The sequence below is a fragment of the Pithys albifrons genome, chromosome 2 (assembly GCF_047495875.1).
Source record: "Pithys albifrons albifrons isolate INPA30051 chromosome 2, PitAlb_v1, whole genome shotgun sequence".
Taxonomy (NCBI): Eukaryota; Metazoa; Chordata; class Aves; order Passeriformes; family Thamnophilidae; genus Pithys; species Pithys albifrons.
This window is the reverse complement of record NC_092459.1, coordinates 18659644-18679463: the sequence shown is the minus strand read 5'-3', so window position 1 is coordinate 18679463 and position 19820 is coordinate 18659644. Positions and strand designations below refer to the sequence as shown.

The 19820-nt window shown below is 39.3% G+C and overlaps 1 protein-coding gene across 3 annotated transcripts in view; it reads right to left on the bottom strand.

Moving 5' to 3' along the window:
* The window catches only part of DLGAP2 (DLG associated protein 2), a 459639-nt gene that overhangs the window by 381578 nt on the left and 58241 nt on the right, over positions 1-19820 (bottom strand). The gene's annotated exons all lie outside the window — the stretch shown is intronic.

The following is a 19820-nucleotide window of genomic DNA, read 5'->3' as shown; positions in this document are numbered from 1 at the left end:
GCTGCAATGCTTTTGGCAGCCAGTGAGAAATGCTGTAGGAACTTACCAGCACCAATGTTCATTTCTTACAGGGAGGACCTCACACTTCATCACAGATTTATACATTTAAGTCACCTACCTTGGTACAGACAACTATCTTTGTGGTCCTACCAGCAACAATCTGTACTTGAAGCACCCAATACCTCATTTTAACACAACTTTTAAATCTACAGTTTACACCCTGCACAATAATATCAGCATCAGTAAAACTGTAGCTTAAAGTTTAATGGCTTTTCTTTTGTGGTTTCTGAGAAAAAGTCAATTAAAAATCATGCTCTGAGATGGCTTCTTCAAATTTTCCCTTGGAGGTCAACATGCACCCTTTCAAGTCTGAACCTTAAAAAATGCCATAAAATAGTGGGTGTCTACAGACAGGAGACCAGCACAACCACTGTCAGGAAATCCTGGGCTTCCAACCTCTAAGAAGATCCCAAGAACCACCACAGTGATCCTGAAAATTCAGAAAGGAAAAGATTTTAGAAAATAGAGGCATTTTTATATTTTACAAAGACTGCTGTTGCTCTTTGGCCAAGGTTAATACCCAGGGATGAGATAGCTAAGGACAGGCACATACAGCCCCTAGAGCAGCACGTCCACATTGCTCCCAGCAGACTTTTCCAACACATGCTTCGGTATGAACAGGAGGACAAGCACCTTGTCTTGTGTGTCCTCCAGCACAACAAATTAAAGTCTTAAGAATCTTACTGCATCATGCTTGCTCCTCAATGCACACATGCAGAGGAAGGGCCATTGCAAAACCCTGCTTTTATTACCATTATAACTTCACGAGTCAATCTGTGGTCAGGAAGCCTCCCTGAACAAAATGCAATGAGTAAAACTGACAGAGATGAGAACAGTTTCCCCATCCAACTCCTCAGAACTTTACAGAAGGCACAGCATTTAAATTTAAATTCTTACAAAAGTAATTCACTTGGTTTGGCATAATTCTGAAGTTAAGCTTGTGGATAAAACATAAAAATAATATCAGACTGCCTTACCCTGATTCACAGGCAGCAGGCAGCTTGTATTTTGGGAAGTACCATCAGCACAAAGAATGATTTTCTGAAAACCACACATCATTCTACAGTGTTTCTTTAAGTTTAAAATGAAAAAATCCAATGATTCTTAGAACTCTCATGTCATATGTACAAACTATAGCATTTTCATGTAGTTACGGATATAAATAACAGCAGTCTTACAGGCATCGAAAGCATAAAAATTAGAAACAGACAACAAAGAAATCCTAAAATGAGCAGAGACAGTTTTTCAAAGCAGTGTAATACGAAGACTGAATTTTAAAAACTCACTGTCTTACTCAGATATAAAGTAACATTTAGTTCCTCAGGAATTCATCACATTCATGAACCATGAAGAAGCATTATGAATATATTTTGAGCTCCCAGTTAATCAAACTAAGACTGAAATTAAAAGAGGAGTTAAAAAAAAAGCAGGCCTGGAGTAGCAAGAATTCAATGCAAAAAAAAAAAAGCTCTAGAAAATAATTTACCCTTCCTGGTAAACTGGATATAGATAAGAGAACAGTCATACTGAAAAGCACAAGCTGAAAAAGCATTTATTTGTCCCTTCCCTCCACTCTCCTAAGTGTTAAGTAGGCAAACAGTATGGCAAAGACTTAAACAATGCTTCCTGCTCCCCAGCCTTTAAAATGTTTACCATGCACAAAGCCAGTTTCTGGCTGGTATGAGTTTGATATCAACCTCCCACTTTCTTATCTACAGTATACAGATTTTTACACTGTACCCATCTCCATGGTATCCAAGAGCCTTTTCACACTGCTCTCCTCCCACTTTCTCCCCACTTTGTTTCTCTCCTCCCTAGGGAAACTGACAGGAGAATTCCTCAGCAAAACTGTCACCATTCCCTTTACAAGCCTCTCCTTTCTCCTGCTGCTTTCCTTTCATTCATTTTCATGTTGTAATAGCCAGTTTATTTCTTAAAATGCCTTATGTGTCAGAGACTTTAATTTCACAGAAAATCCCTACATTGTTTTGTTGTTTTTTTAATTTTGGCTGTTCAAAACTTTACCTATACAGGTAATTGAAATGAGAATCTTCACCCAAAGCAGACTTGGATTTATTTCTGCTGTAGAAATCAAAACATGGGAGCAACTGGAGGGATTTATATGCAGGTAAATTCGGAAAAAAGGCAAAAGAGAAACAAGTTTCAATTATATTAACTGATGATTTAACCTTCAGTTGTTTTATAAGCTCTCAGCTGGGAGTTAAGGCATTGCAATACTAAATTAAAACTGGACTCATAGATGCAGAAACAGAATAAATAATACAGCAGGTGGTATGTCCTTAACATCAAGGTGTTTCCGTAGCAGTAGGCAAATCAACTCTAGTTCACAGTATATTGTCAGGCATTCACATGTAGCAGGGTCACAGTCTTTGCTTGTGGAGCCAAGTTAAAAGCATCCTCAGATTCAGTGAAAACACTAATTATTGTTGTTGGATATTAACTTGGACCTATTTACATTTTTTTTCACTAGAAGTTGCTGTGCTTAGAGATATATTGATATTTAGCTGTCATAATTATTGTTTAAATTCTAACCTGTAGCTATATAATTTAGGTATTCAGAAAGCTCATCAGAGCAGCACAGGGTAGTTACACATCTGTTTTCAGTTTAGTAAAGATCATATTTTTATGTGTTTGCTTGGAAACTTGCCTTCAATTTCTTAAAAATAAGACAAATGAGTCCTCTCAGTGTTCAGTATGCAATACTTTTTTTTCAGAGTGGTTTAACAAGAACCAGAATTAATTCCTAAAAAAAACCACATTTTCAATTTGAAAGTTACTAACCCTAAACCCACAAGAAACACTTACACAGAAGTGGAAACATGAGAAGAAAAATAACTCTAGAATGGAAAAATGCCTCTGTGAAATGGATATCTACTCACTTAAAAGGACCTGCTGCACAAAGAAGATCAGTCCTCTCTATGGTACTGAATGATAAAAATGTTTTGCTTTCTATTCCACTTATAACTGGGCTGCTAAGATGGCCATAGAAAAATGAGCTGGATACTATTTTCCCTTCTCCATTTACATTTTTTTTTATTGCCGGAAAGTAAGTCAACTGAAAATGAATGTTTCACAGGCCCAGATTTACAGAACACTCAACTCAGGAGTCCAAATGCTCTGTAGATGAAATTTAAGGCAGACATTAACAAGGATTTATACTGTGATTCATAACTTGCCGGAAGAAAGGAAACTCAATTTGAATTTCAGGTACCAAGCTGAGATATTTTTCTGCTATTTACATTATAGAAATCCAGTGATCCCAAAGACTAGGAAGTCAGAATATACTCTTTTGGTCATGCCAGCCACACAAGTGCTGTTCATGGCTCTCGTGGTCATGTTCAAACATTTCTAAAAACTGCCTCTGAGAGAGCCCGCTGTGCTCCAAGCCTCCATCCCCCACAAAACTATTACAATTAGCATGTGAGACATTTTGATTGTAACGATACAGTAACATTCTGAAGAAAACATGCCAAAAACATACTAGGAAAATCCACATCAATATATAATGTTTCCTTTTGGTTTGTTTATTTTTTAGTCTTATTTTTCCCAGCCAGCATGGGTTTAGGAGGGGCAGGTCCTGTCTGACCAACCTGATCTCTTTTTACAATCAGGTGACCCACCTGGTGGATGAGGGGAAGGCTGTGGATGTGGTCTGTCTGGATTTCAGCAAGGCCTTTGACACTGTCTCCCATAATATACTCCTGGAAAAGCTGGTAGCCCATGGCCTGGACAAATGTACCCTCTCCTGGATTAGGAGCTGGCTGGAGGGTCGGGCCCAGAGAGTGCTGGTGAATGGAGCTGCATCCAGCTGGCGGCCAGTCACCAGTGGTGTTCCCCAGGGGTCTGTGTTGGGTCCAGTCCTGTTTAACATCTTTATTGATGATTTAGATGAGGGGATTGAGTCCATCATCAGCAAATTTGCTGATGACACCAAGTTGGGAGGGAGTGTCGACCTGCTGGAAGGCAGGAGGGCTCTGCAGAGGGATCTGGATAGACTTGAGAGATGGGCTGATTCCAATGGGATGAAGTTCAATAAGGCCAAGTGCCGGGTCCTGCACTTTGGCCACAACAACCCCCTGCAGCGCTACAGGCTGGGCACAGAGTGGCTGGAGAGCAGCCAGGCAGAAAGGGACCTGGGGGTACTAATTGACAGGAAGCTCAACATGAGTCAACAGTGTGCCCAGGTGGCCAAGAAGGCCAATGGGATGCTGTCCTGTATCAAAAATAGCGTGGCCAGCAGGACCAGGAAAGTGATCCTTCCCCTGTACTCTGCGTTGGTGAGGCAACACCTTGAGTACTGTGTTCAGTTCTGGGCCCCTCGGTTCAGAAAAGATATTCAGGTGCTGGAGAGAGTCCAGAGAAGAGCAACAAGGCTGGTGAAGGGACTGGAGCACAAGTCCTATGGGGAGAGGCTGAGGGAGCTGGGGTTGTTTATTCTGGAGAAGAGGAGGCTCAGAGGTGACCTCATCACTGTCTAGAACTACCTGAAGGGAAGTTATAGCCAGGTGGGGGCTGGTCTCTTCTCCCAGGCACTCAGCAATAGGACAAGGGGGCACGGGCTCAAGGTCTGTCAGGGGAAATTTAAGGTGGATATCAGAAAAAAATTCTTTACAGAGAGAGTAATCAGGCATTGGAATGGGCTGCCCAGAGAGGTGGTGGATTCACCATCCCTAGAGATTTTTAAATGCAGATTGGACGTGGCGCTGAGTGCCATGATCTAGTAAATGGACTGGAGTTGGACCAAGGGTTGGACTCGATGATCTTGGAGGTCTTTTCCAACCCAATCTATTCTATGATTCTATGATTCTATGATAAAATTTCAGAGAAAACATATTCCAGAATTTGAGCTTTACACATACACCAACAGTTGCAAAGAAATGGCCCTTGGGCATAGTCAGCTATCAAGTGTCCCTTGCATCTTCTGTGGAAGCAGTACAGTACGGGAGAGAATTCGGGTTAGATATTTGGGTGTGATTCAGTGAGTGAGTTCCTATCTTTCTGTCTTTCAAATGTTGTGACACTTCTTTGGAATAGATAGGCACCTCCTAGACCTTGCTACCTGCACTGCCCTGTGCTAAGCATTACTGTTCTCCCACGATCCGCACAAAGCCCATTGAATGAATTATGGCTGTTTTCATTTAAGGATTGTATTCATTCTACCTCTGTATTTGCTTTTCCTTATATTTGTCTCAGGGCTTTTGGTTTAGGCAATATTTCTTTGTCAGCTGCTAGAGAGAGGTTTTGGAATAATATTTGTAGCTAGATCTTGAACCACTGGAAATCCTGTGCTCACAGTCCTGTGAATGTCTTTTGCCTCCTGTCATTACAGAGGCATATTATATTTTTGTTTCCTTCTGTTTTGGACTTCATATCTGCAGATTTTATATGTCTCTGTCCCATTGACATGTTACAATGAGAAGGTCCTACGTCTCTGGAACCTATTCACTGCTGCTTCTTAAGTGCAAAGCAAGCATTTGGGATTTGTCTGTTCACAGCAACTAACTATGTACCAGATCTGTAAAGGTATCCAACCTCAGACAGGGTGTAAAAAGTAGTCAAGGTTTATTGTTCACAAGTTGTTGGGAGATACAAACCATCAAAGGTTTATCAGGGTTACATTATTTTTTGTCAGAGCAGACAGACTCATGCAGGACAAAGGGGAACAGTTCTAAACTAAAGGAGAATAGATTTAGATTAGGTATTCAGAAGAAATTCTTTACACAGAGGGTGGAATGGCACTGCAACAGGTTGCACAGAGAATCTGTGGATGCTCATCGCTGGAAATGTTCAAGGTCAGGTTGGATTGGATTTTGACCAGCAACCTGGTCTAGTGGAAGGTGTCCCTGCCCATGGCAAGAGGGTTGGAACTAGATGATCTTTAAATTCCCTTCCAACCCAATCTATTCTATGACTCCATAATGATTCTATGCAATCAGGTGGTGAAGTGCTGCATCAAGTTATTGCCTTCAGCAACCTAACAACATGCACTCAGTTCAACCCACCAAAGCCAAATCTGAACTTCATTCCACTCCCACAAGCATGATTATATTTGGTTAATCTTTTTAAGGGGTATCTAGGGAGTGTATCAATAATGTCTTTTACCATTTCTGTCCCTCAAGAACTCAAAAGATAACTTTAGATTACCAGCATGTCTCTTCTGTGTCTCACTTGATGCTGTTATTGATACAAGCTACACCAGCATCAAGAACAATCCAAGTTACTTCTAAAATCAGTCCCTGAAATCTCTGGCTCTGGAGACAGAGTGCACAGGACCAATGGCACCTGCCCTCCCAGGGCTTACTGCAACCTGCAAGTATTCCCTGTCAGAGCAACACAGACTCCACTCATAATGGCAATGCTGGCACAAGTAGAAAATATTGACTCGATATTTTTTTGTTGAACTGGTACCACTGAAAATAGTAGAGATTTTGCAAGACTTTTCAATCATTCCCTGTGAGCTGTCAGTTCCTCTGCTCTCCCAAGGAAAGAACCTTTCCTCTCAGCCCATGATGAGCTGCACTCTTCTACAAAGGCAGTCTGTGCCAAAATGTCTCCCACCCACAGCGGGGCGAGGAAGAAGCCTGTCTTGTCAGTTTATTTCATTATATTCTGATAAGATGGCCCAGACTTGCCCAATTACGTTTCTTCAAGATTTTACTAGATTGCTATTGTCCAATATCGAGTTTCACATATACACTGGTGAACCTTCATGCTAATTTAATGTCAAAACAGAACTTGCTAATAATTGATCTGCTTTGTGCATTTTTTAATAAAAATATTTTCTTTTATCAAACTGTTTTAGTCCACCACTCCCAATTAGATATCAAGAACATAAATAAAACATGAGGATTTTGTGGAAAGGAAAAGTTACACTGAAAATAGATAAATCATGTTTGTCATATATCAAATACACTGACATCGCATACCAAATCACATTTAAATACGTATATTGTCTGCTTGTCATTTTGAATAAAAGAAAGTGTTAGAGAAGAATCTCAGAAATATTCTGAAAGCATTACAACACCCATACTAATATATGCTCTTTCAGATTGCATTACATCTCAAAAAATGAAAATTCTCTACAACCTTTACCATGATTAAAGGAAGCATTGACAGGAACAACTGAAGTAACATTTTCTCAGCAGAGTTTTCAACTAGAGGCAACAGACATTTAAGTAATGAGGAAATTACTGACTGCATTTTCTGTTTTGTATATGTGAATCAAAACTAAGTAAAAGAAAAAAACTCCAGAGGAAACGGGATAGTGTTACAGCCCCATAGCTGATCTCCATGCACTGTGATTGGCTTCGTTACTCCTATCCATGTCACTGTGACAAGTAAAGCTGAAACACAGGCTTGATAATGTTTTGATGACCCAGAAAATAAAACATTATAATCATTACAACAATTTTAAGTGTAATGTTAGCATGAATCTGCATTAGCATGAACTTAAAATTTTCCTATAATTAAAAAGCACTTATAAACATGAATCTTTTAGAACTTGTCATGTAAAATATAATCCCTCCATGCAGCTTTCATAAGAATATAATATGCAGCCTAAATAGAGAACCTAGGCAAGCCAGTGGGGCAAAAACTTAGGTAGACTGGAATTAGCAGCATATCTAGCTCTGACATGACTCAAAATAATACCTTAAGACAGTCTCTTCATATTTAATACTGCAGAAAAGTAAGTGGTGGCACTGGCTACAGACACAACCCTATTTATTTCTGACTTTCACTTCAGCATTTAGACACTTAGAGAACACTACATCAGCAACAACAGAAAATTCCTTTGTATCTTTCACTTGTCAGAAGTTTCCACTCCTGACTGACAGAACAAGACTTTGCTATAGTGATCCATATACTTGTGATCTCTGGGTTCAATTACTGTAATTGGCTGCACTTACAAGAGAAGGCACAAATTATTTAAGATGCCTCAAACTGAAAACAGCATGATAAATACAGGTCTATTTAGAGCACTTCACTTTGTTGTTCAAATAATTGCACCACTGCACCATTGTCCAAAACTACACCATCAAAAATCTGGAACAAGCAATGTCAAAGTTCTCTGAAGCTGAGACATCACGATCCCCTCACAGTGCTCTGAATCTGTGAGATTATCATGTTGTTCCCGCCCTGGCTAACATTGCTAGGAGAAAGAGACCAAGACTTTTCAATAGATGCTTTCATTCCTTTTTCCAAAAGTAAATGAATAGGAGAATAAACTTCAGGATAAAAACAATTGCCTTTTCAACTTCTTTTTAGATAAAGTATTCCTAACCAACTCATCATTGCATACACATTAAGCAATCAGCATAAGCAAATTCACTTTTCTGCATTGGACGTGAGAAACAGGTTTTGGTGTAAAAAAGAAATCACAAACATTTCTTCTGTCTGTTACCACCATGAGCAGCAATGGCACCTCCTACTCACAGCAATAGCCTAGATGTGAGATACCCTGTCTCTGGAGTGATAGGATCATGTGGATCATGGGCACAGAAGTATCTGTAACAGACCACTAATAGTCTAAAAGTTGGTCACAACTTTCTGCAGACACTCTGCAGAGGCAAAAGCCCAAGCCTCATCTTCTGCTGAAGGAGGGATGGCCAGAAACTACCCTCAAAGCAGGGACTGACAAAAACCTCCCCAGGGACAGAGGGTGGCAGCTCATGATTTTCAGGAGCTGGAAGGTGACTGAGCCTTGCCCACTTGTCATAAAAAGGATGTAATGGTTATGTATGGATATAATAGTGTTTGGTTATTCCCTTCTGTGCAGACAAACACTTATCTTCTGACCAGACAGCTGTCTCACAAGTTTTCTGCTTGCCTGGAGCCCAGGTCCTGCATGTCCTACAGCAATTGCAGAGGTTCACCCAGCCCCTGTATTACAACCCTGACCCACACATCCCAGAGAATCAAGGGAAGCAACACTTAAGTCAACTGGAGATAGCAAATACACAGGGCTGGGTGGAATACATCCAAGAGGTTCAAGGGTAATGACTGTGAGTCCTCTCCCTGTCATTTTTGGAAGGTGGTCACCTTCTCCGGGCAAGAGATAGGGTAATCCTGAGAAGGACAAGGCTAAAGAATTGCCCTGAAAGCATTATGGAGGAAACAGAGCCACCATTCCATAGGTGGACAGTGAAGGGACACAAGGCAGTAATTTTGCATTGCAGAAAAGAAAATTGTGACTGGACATCAAGAAAAAAACCTACCAGATTTTTTTTCGTAGAATCTCTGTCCTTGAAGATTTTCAAAACTCAGATGAACGAATCCCTAAGAAACCTTATCTAACTTTGAAAGTAGCCTGCACTGAGCAAAGGCTTGGACTTGATAATCTCTAGAGGCCTCTTCCAACTGAAGTTACTCCACAATTTTAATATATTAAATGTAATGTACTGATGCAGTCCAATATCACACTAGAATGTAAGATTAAAATGCATCAGTTCCTCTATCCTCCTTCAGATATAATTTTAATTGACATATGTAATTTCTATGTCGACTAATGAATCTTAAACTTTAATAGTGAGTGCATTTATATCCACCTGCAAAACCCAAAAGCCTTATAGAAGCTTAGAAGCTTTAGGAACCAGCTTAAGACAGGTATTCCCCCACAAGTTACAAAATAGCCCTCCCAGGGCTGTAATTGATTGATTGAAGACCAAGCTATGGTGAGTTATTTGGCTCAAGAAGTTGCTTATGAAATCTTTGACTGAGCTGTTATGATTTAATTATCTTTAAGCACTTGATTGAGTTCTGAGCAAATAAAAAATCTAGAGCTTGCTATATATACTGGAGCAGAACAAGCATCTTAATTTGCATTCTTTAAAATACAAAAGAAGATAACAACAGTTTCTTTTTTTCCCCCTGCACTAATCTATTTAGATACAAAGGATGTATGGGCCTTGCAATGCCTGGACTGCGAGGTCTCCTAGTTGGAGAGGATGATGCTACAGTGGTAGAAATAAAAGGTGAAGATGCAGGCGTGGAAGCAGTGGAAAAGGACACCTGTTATTACTCTTGTTACTTCAATACCCTGAGGGTCCAGACCCAAATGGTGCAGAGAAAAGTACAGAGGAAAGCTACAGCAAATCACATCAAATGCTTTCAGGCTGGGAATTTTAAGCCCTTTAGCAGATAGGACCTGGCTACCTTCCCGCACTTGCCACTCACCAAGTCAGCTGACAGGCTGCCAGCACGCACATGCACATGCAGGGCAGGTACCACTGCCATCTCCCTGCCACAGAGAAATCTCTTATCTCTCCCAAGTAGAAGTCATAGTCCTCCTTGTGGGTCAGCTTGGATCCTTCATGCCTACTTGCTCTTTCCACAGGGCTGGATACATGGTAGGCAGAGCTGGCTTGGGCTGCAGTAGCCTGAAGCAGACCTTCAGGAAGGAAGAAAATTCTCCTATCTCAGGAACAGTCTCCAGTGAGCACATCAAAACCAGTGCTGCAGAAAAGGAGGCACCTGGCCATCAGGGAGAGGGCTGGGCCTGGTGGCACCAACCTGCTATATGCCCCTGGTACCTCACTGGGCACCATTTGACCCTTCAAAGGTTATATTAGAGATACAGGATGCCTTCTTGCTTCCATCTCACCCACACACTGCTGAACAAAGCCAGCCATGGCTTGAGCCCTCGGGTTTTAGTCTGAGATAGTGGTACAGAATCACAGAGTATGTCAAGTTGGAAGGGACACGCAAGAATCATCGAGTCCAACTCCTGGCCCTGCACAGGACCATCCCCAAGAGTCACACCATGTGCCTGAGAGTATCACTCAAACTCTTCTTGAACTCCGTCAGGCTTGGTGCTGTGACCACTACTCTGGGGAGTTGTGGAATATGTTTTTCTTGTGTCTTGTCACAACAAATCTTTTTAATGCACCATATCAATAAATTATGTGATTCAAAAGCACAGATTATTGAGATAATAATAATGTATACAAGGTAAATGCCAGGGAATCACAAGTTATATTAATCCTTGCTGCTCTGGAACTGTGTTTAAGATTTACCTGTAATGCGTATGGATCTAAAATATTTTGATACCTGTATTTGCACTGTGGAAGCAAATGTATTAAACAAGTGAAATTGAGTAATAGTCCTTTCAAGCATCTTATTTAGAAAGAACCTAATCTTCATTAAAAATTAAAGTTTATGGGTTTGTGCTAGGACTTGGCAACAAAGCTCTCCCAATGGCCTGCTTATTCTTCTGTGTAGGAGTCACAGAAATATATTCAATTCAAAAATTATGAACAAGGTGAGATAGGATATTTTAAGTTACAACAAAAATTAAAAAGGTGACATCCTAACTATTTACCTGCATTTATGGTACTGGTGTCACATTTCTTTCCTGCTGTGGAGAAGAATAACTCATGTACCAGAAGTGGGGAATCATTACTTTAACTCACATGGAAGTTACATAATGTTTTATAATTTATTTGTAGCTTAGCTATGACATATGGTTGCTTTTAGAAGCTATTTGATAAATTCAATTTCAAGTGTATTAATAGCTAAAAACAGATGTCACCCACTGCATTAGGACCAAAGTCTGTTAATACTGTTTCGTATTACTCGTCAAAGGCAGTCACTTTGGAGAAGCTGAGGCTCTAGACATCAGTAGCAACCTCTATCTTTGATGGGATAACCACAATGAAAAATCAGATGTCTGATATTCCATCTAGCCATTTCTCCTGGCCAGGTGGAAGATGCTCTGAAAACTGGGAACCAGGCATAGTTTCTCCAACAGTTGCTTTGTTCTTCCATGGGAATCAAGTCCATTTAGTCATCTGTTGGCCCAACATATAAACTGAAGTAGCAGCATGCTACAGAAGCCATGCATACACAGAACTGGGGCATTTCCCTCCTGATGGACAACTGCAAGTGATGGCAGAAAAACAGAGAAGGAAGGGTTATTTTTAGGAATACTTATTTCATAGATTTAGGTTTTACAAATCTTTCATGCAAAGAGAACAAACAGAGAAGGATGCCTGTGCCTCTTTCATGCCCTTGTCAATGTTTGATGGCACAGAGGGATATAGATTTCAGAACACAAAGCAGCTACCCACACCTTCTTCCCCGATGAGCAGGCATTCTTATGGAAATAATAACTTTCTCTTTAAGACAGAAACATTGCCCATGTTTCATTCAAGGCTGAACAATACGATAGGTTATTGCAAGCCCCAGTCATATGGGGAGATTTTGCTGAGGGAGGAATAAAACAAATAGAGGTCTCAGCAAGGAGGTTACAATTTTTTCAGTCCCAGTTTAAACAGTTATGCTTCTGGAGAGGATTTTTGAGGAAAGAGACTGCATCATTTGTGCAGCCAGTTTCTGAGAATACAAAATGGAAAGAGCTGCAGGGCAGTTTTAATTTGTGAGTTGATGACATCACACTGTTAAAACCATGTAGCTTCAATATATTGCTTTAATCTTTGATCAGTTCAGGGTTTACATACCACTAGAAGACCTAAAGATGCATGTGCAGAAAGGGTATTTTTGATGCCTATAAAGGTGGAAAGATAGATGTAAAACATATACAAATATGCCTATTTCTCTGCAGTTGATGTTCCTCCAGTGCTACAGAAGGAGCCAGGGGAGCCTGGGGAATCCCCAAGAGTGTTACAAAGCCAGCAGTCATCAAAGACCTGATACACTCTTGGGGTTAGTCTTAAACTGAGTACTGGAGATGACAGCACTGCCTCATTTCTTACGAAAGAAGAAATAGAGATACAATTTACCTACCATATGGGAGATTGAGCTGCAAGTCAAATGTCTGCCAGATAGAGAAGTTAGAATCTTACCTTTTAAAAAGCTTCCATGAGAAGTTATTGTGAGAAAACATTCATCTTCTCTGATGAATACTTTCTTGATTTTGCACAATTAGCAAAATGTTACTCAGACCACAAAGAGTTCTACAATCAAGTTGCCAGAAGTATTGCAAATAAAAAAAAAAGGAAAAAAAAAAGAAATTCCTGCCTTTTTACTAAGAGTCATTTAAGTATTTTGTACAAAGCAGAAACACTTTCACAGAAAAATGTCCCCAATTTGAGAATATTGGAGCAGGAGAGCACTTTGAAACTAATCAGAGGAGTACTTGGACTTGTGCCAACTACATCCCAGGGCAGTATGCCAAGTACTCCCTTAAAAAGAAACAATTACCCTTCAGCTCTCAGTGTTTTATAAGGCTTGCAAGGGGCAGTGGGGCTGCACAGAGTTAATTATTTTTCTGACCAGGACAAATTTTTTACTGTTCTTTTGTTTTGGTTTGCAGTTTTTTGTGATGCTTCTAGAGTCCTCATTTTCCATCAGAGAAATAAGCGCAAGAGCTAATGGAAGGGAAGGGGAACATTGTTTTGGTGGTCAATATATATGTGGAATGACAGACCTTTTATGCATATATTTTCTTAACTACGAGCTGAAATAAATGCAGTTTTAGAGGGATTTTTTTCTTTCTGTCTTGGTTATCCAGTTGAAAATAGCTTGTTTTCAGCTTGTTTATTTCTAATTCCTCCTTTAATGTTGCTTTCAAGGAAATGTCACTTCTCAAGAACAAAAGGTTAAGTCACGCAATGCTGAACTATATAATCAGTCTGCCTGACAAGCCAAGGCTGCTGAAAATATTAAAGAATGAGCACCTGACTAGTAGCCAAGCAATCTCATTGACATAAGTTCCTGTTTCAGTATTTTAATTACTCTCATGGGTCATCCCATCGTCACACACTTCAGCATTGATGTTACCTCATCACTGATAAACACCAGCAATTTGATTTCTTTTTCAAATCAGAATACAGAATTAACAATTAAATTGCTTGAGTCTCTCCCAATTTCCCAGTGGCCTGATGAAAGACTAAAGGGCTCTGTCACTCACTATTTTTACTGCTTACTCTAGCCAAAATGCTGTTAAAAAAGCTACAAAAAATGTTTTGACACCAGAAAATATTCCAAAGTATAAGTGGCCTTTTTATTTACACAAATATTTTTTACAGGTAAAGCAACATCCCACTGAATTTCAGAGTGCCTCAGATCGATCAATTTTTGTTATTCAAACACACTAAAAGCCATAAGGTAACTGCAGCTAATTTGCTGCTTGGAGTACTTTGAGTAAATGTTATGAATACTTGGGTGTTTGTTGCAATCAATATAGAGAGCAGAAAAAAATAGTATGCATTTAAATACTAGGAGTCTTTGGATGTTTCAAAATATCACCCTTGATGCTTTCAATTTTTAAACTGCTTTTCATTTCCATGTGATTATTTTATACTATCTCATGGAAGCGATGGCAATTCATTTTGTTGATCTCATTTAAACACCCAAATAAGGAATTTTGATCTGTGGACTGGCACAGAAACATTATTGCTATGTGACATAGTGTGGAAATTTATATCAATGCAAATGTGGGTGGAGAAAAGTGCTATATAAAATAAACTACTACGTCAGAACCCGTAGATATTTCCCTTTGACGCATCATCATGAAAGGACGCTCCTTTAAATTCCATAATGATTTTTATGGCAGATACATAAATGCCTTCCACCTTTTGAAGGTGATCTGCTATTTGCTGTTCATATTTTTTCATATCAAAAATAACAAGACCAAGAGGAATAGCAAAATTATGTCTATGCTCATACAAGGCAGTATTTTCTACACTGTGTTACTGATGAAAATAAGTTTGACAAACTTCCTTATATTCACTTGTGAAAATAAGCAATTCATTCATGCTGCAGCCAATTCAAATGAATGGATGTGACATGGTCTACTCTTGATCACAGAAAAAGTACCATGAATGCTGGTCCACTCTGCAGTGCTGGATTCCTCACCAACGTGTATTGTGCACTTGTCATCCTTCCTAACAATGAACTCAAACAATTGGAAATGGGAAGCAGACACTTCACATTCTTTGCTGGGAATCAGACATCTGAAAACATGGAAAATGAAATGTGGTTACAGCTTTAACAACAGGCATCAGGGAAGAAAAAAATGTAATAAGCCTTTGAGATATTTGCACAATAATGTCAGAACAGTGTAAGAGTCACAAAAATTTACATATAACTAGAGGAAACATGTTAACAGAATAGCATTAATTAGCCTCAGAATAATACAATAAATACTCCAGGGGTAATGTGTGTTTGCTCTTTGACTCAGTACACAGATGCTCATTAAAGTTCAGTATTTTGTTTTGATTAATATCCATTCAAAAGTCACTTACTTGAGCCCTGTTTCAGCTCTATGTCCACATTTAATCACCTACCTAACTGTAAAATATATGCTTTACTATTTGGTTGGGTTTCAGCATAGACATAATTACTACTAAATCTATTATTAAGTTAATAAATATTTAAATTAATGAATCTAATAATATTTGCCACATACACATTTGGGTCATAACTTCAGAACCAATGTGTATAAGTATTTCAGCCGAAAAAATTAACACAGAAGTACATAATACAATTAGTAAACAACTGTCTCCATTTGCTACCATTGCATATGGATAGATAGCTACAATGCTCTCATCAGTACCCTTGCAGTTTATAAGTCTGGCATTCCCTGCATCACACTGGATGCCCCATTCATCCTTCAGGATGAATTTACCCTTCAGGCAGTGCTTTGGCAAAAGGGTGAGGAAAAGTCACTAAAGCATAAGCAGTCCCATGAGGATGCTCTGCAAGTCTGGAACTGCACCGACAGCAAGACCACTTTCAATGATGCAGTTACACTGGAGTAGGTGGGTAAGAATAAGAGGACAGGCTTTGCCAAGGGTATAAAGGAAAACAGGAATATAAAGTGTATGTTCCTGTACATGTGTTTATAGTTTTCACTCCCAAGTTTTTTACTAAATTAAAAAACATAGGCCAAGAAGTCGTAATTAACTTATTTATCATTTTTAAACTAATGCAAGTTATCATGACTATATTTTTGATGCTCACTAATGCAAATGAGACAATAATTTGGCCCTACTCTAAACAAAAACATAGGAAACGCAGAAGAGGAAATAAAATGTGCAGCACCATTCCTGGGATCTGGGGAAAATGCTTTGCTCCCTGCTGCTCTGCCCAGCACCACAAGTGTAAAGAAATGAAAAACCCCAGAAAATTCAAATAATTCAATGGTAAAACTTGACTCTACCAAGTGATGCAAAACAGTCTGTACCAAACCAGTTAGAGCATAAATCTGGGTATGATTCAAAGTAATCCAAAACCTTCACAGTATCAGTACATTACTGATGACATTTGTTACAGTAACAGTACATTTCTGATTTACTGTGGTGAAGAATACTACAACAGACTGGTGGTGGGGTTCATTCAAGGAGTGGTGAACAGGTAAACCAGAGGAGCACATTAACTATGAACGCACAGCCTAAAACTACAGTTTTTCATGTGTTCTGTTACTTCATGTGTTTTTTCCAAATGTGCAATTTGCCTATATATTTCCATATACACCTTTACATTCTAAATGGTATGGTAGATACATTCTTCAATAAGCACTAAAAATAGTAGTGTAAATAGACAAAACAGTAACTCCTTCATCTTCTCACATTTTTTAACCGATTAAACAACATTATAGCTTTCACAGAAGCAAATACTATAATTAAGTCTATCAATTTAATTACAACTTGACTATTTTCACCGGCTCATCCTTCTATAGCTGGTTTCATCCAAAATAGCATCTGGAATGCATGATTGCAATTTGTGGTTTATTGTCAATGCTGTTTTTAGAAAGTCCATTAAAAACCTGTTCATCCCTGTGAATTGGGTGTGCAGGACAAAAGAAAACAAAAGAGCTCCCATGCAGCCTTGGGGTTGGAGTGCCTTGGGAAGGCTGCTGTGGTTCCTATCCCTCACTGCCCACACTGTCCTTGTTGTAGAAGTCACACCTGCACGGGAGGAGCTCAGCTATCAGATCATCGAGCAGCAGCTGCTGAGCAGCCCCTATTGGCAGCACAGAGTGCTGGGAGGTGACTAAAAGCAATGAGTTGATGCTGTGCTGCTGATGCAGAAGAGGCTGTTCTACTCCTCCTGTCTGCTGCCCAGGCACCTTTTCATATGCTCATTTAGCTACTTCTTCTGCCTGATGCTAAGCCCCTTCAGTTCACTGAGCTGGAAAAAAACAAATCCAGAAATAAACGAAAAAAAAAGTTAATTTCTGCTGGCATACTGAGCTAAATCCTGCCTCGGGGAGAGTGCAGGAACACACAGCTAGGAAGGAGGGGGACACAAGGCAGAGCAGAATCCTGTCATCCATGTCAGCAGGATCAATGGCTTGAGAGAGAGGAGGTCAGTGCTTGAGCTCACTCTGAGTTAACAAAGCACCAACTTCAACAGTAAATGCTTATGTTAAATATGTCAAAGTTAAACCAAGCCCTTTAGAGAGGACAGGCCCAGAAGAGAAGGAATAATAATCTCCGTGGGAAGGTGAGGACAGCAGGCAGGCAGAGGCAGGGCAGAGCAGGAAACACCCTTTTCGGTCTCACTGAGGCATTCACAATCACATGTCTTCTCTTGAGAGAAATTTTAAGTAGTTTAAACTTAGAATACAAAATTTAATAGAAAATGTAAATACTTACTTTGTGAGAACTGGAGACTAGAACAGAATTAGGATAATTTTTAGCTGAAACTTTTTGCTCAGTGCCATGAAAAGCAGCAACCAGATCCAATGGCATAAAACACTCCCAGGAGGAACTCATGTTAAAGTCCTCACACAGTCAGCTACACTTTGATGGGTACAAAGGTCATTTCTCAAAGTACTGATGTAGCCAATAAAAATGTATTTTCAAAAATTTCAAAGTGGAAATAGAGTTTCTGGTGAACTACCTTCGCCCAATACTAAGGTTGTAATTTTTTCTTAGAACATACCTGAATTTTTTCAGCCCACCATGACAGTGAAACCACTCTGCATGAATGATTCCTTCATGTGAAAAATTCTGCTATGCTCTCTAAGCATAAAAGGAGTTAGAAAGTTATGTCTGACAAAGTGGATGTCTCTCATGAGACTGCCCAAGGAATTTACATGCAGTTTATGAAATATGGGTGATGTTATAAAACTGTTGTAGCACTGAAAACCTCTATGTATGTGAAATCTGCCATTTCTGGTAGTATTTCTGTCATTTAGCTCCCAGATTAGAGATTGTGAAGGAATTGTTACATGTAGAAGACACACAAAATGCATGACTTGGTAAAGCAGTTGCCTAATGTTTTATTTAACAGAACATTTGAGGCAGTGAAACTTCCCTGGATGGCTCCCAGATTTTGGTCAATGACTATCTAAATAAAAATAACCAAGGAAGTTCTGGAAGCAGGGATGAGAACTACACGCTTTTGCTCCAGAAGGAGAGCCCTGAACAGACAGCAAAATCTTCCTTGTCTTCTGGAGAGTAGTTGAATTTCAAAAGAGTAGTTGAATTTCAAATGGAGTGCAGAGTTTTTCTTCTCTAAAATGACCCATAGAACTTACAAGATTTATTATGACTCATGTTTATACCTCCAAGGGCTGAAAATTAGACTTCCTCAGCTCTCAGGGATGGAAGCTACCTTTAATAAGCTGGGGCTTAGACTAACTCTGTGACTTTTTCTCCCAAATACAGTTGCCTGACTTAAGATCCTTTTGGGTCTGGACCCAAGAGTCTTAACTGCACTTCCCTGGCTGCACTTCCCTAACATCTTTCCTAAGTCAGCCACTCCAAAGCTGGTCTTGTTCTTCTGCCACATACAAAGATAAGTTTTCTTTAGGTAGTTTTTTCCAGAATTTAATGTTGTGGTATATAGACTCATTTGCAAATAAATTCACAAAATCCTACGAAATTCTGGCAATAGAATAACATACTGTTGTTTGTACTTTAGCCTCAAGAAATGTTATTGTTCACTAAGTTAAATAATGTTAAAATAAATGTACTTGTTCTCTCATTCTAGATTATCATTATGGCTTTGCACTAATGTGCTATTTTCCACATGTCCAGGGATTTACAAGACTCCCTCATGCTCTGAAACAAGATATTACCTACAGAACAAAAGCACTATAGCCCTCCATCCTCTGTCTAATCAGGTATTGCTTCATTTCTGTTCTTCCCAGATGCTGTTTTGTTTTCCATAACCCTATAATGTGGTTACAAAAACCTAATATACCTAGTCGCTACTTCTTTAAAACATCCCATGTAAAATGGCAGAGGACAACAATAACACATTGTTAAACCAAAAATCATAGAATAATAGAATATCCTGTGGTAGAAGGAACTCACAAAACTCACTTTTAAAATCTTTTTTTATTAGTCAGATAGTTGTCTGGAAGAGGGAATGAGGAATAGTTCTTTAAAACATCTTCAACAATTCTTTTTGGTTCAGATCTAGTCTGATCCAAAGCACTGCTGCCAGCTGCACTATTAATGTGCATTATCCAGAAAGAACTGAGCACATTTTTCCTTTTTTATTTCTTTTTTCTTTTCTTTCAAAAATGCTCTGAAAATGTTACTGAAGTTTTGATCCCATGCTCCAGATGGGGGAGCACAGAGGAACATATGATGGCTCAGCCTCTACTTATGTGTTTGGGTTTCTGTCCAACAAACAGTGATGGTCTGGCCTGAGTACTCAGATGAAGGAACTGGGAAATACTCCATAATTCCCAAGTTCAGATGTGCCCAAAGAAGCTCTTATGGCTATATTTGCTTTTAGCATCCTTTGCAGTCCCTACTGACACACACATATCACACTGATTTCAAAGGGAATTTTTATTAATCCCTTCTGACACTTTCAAC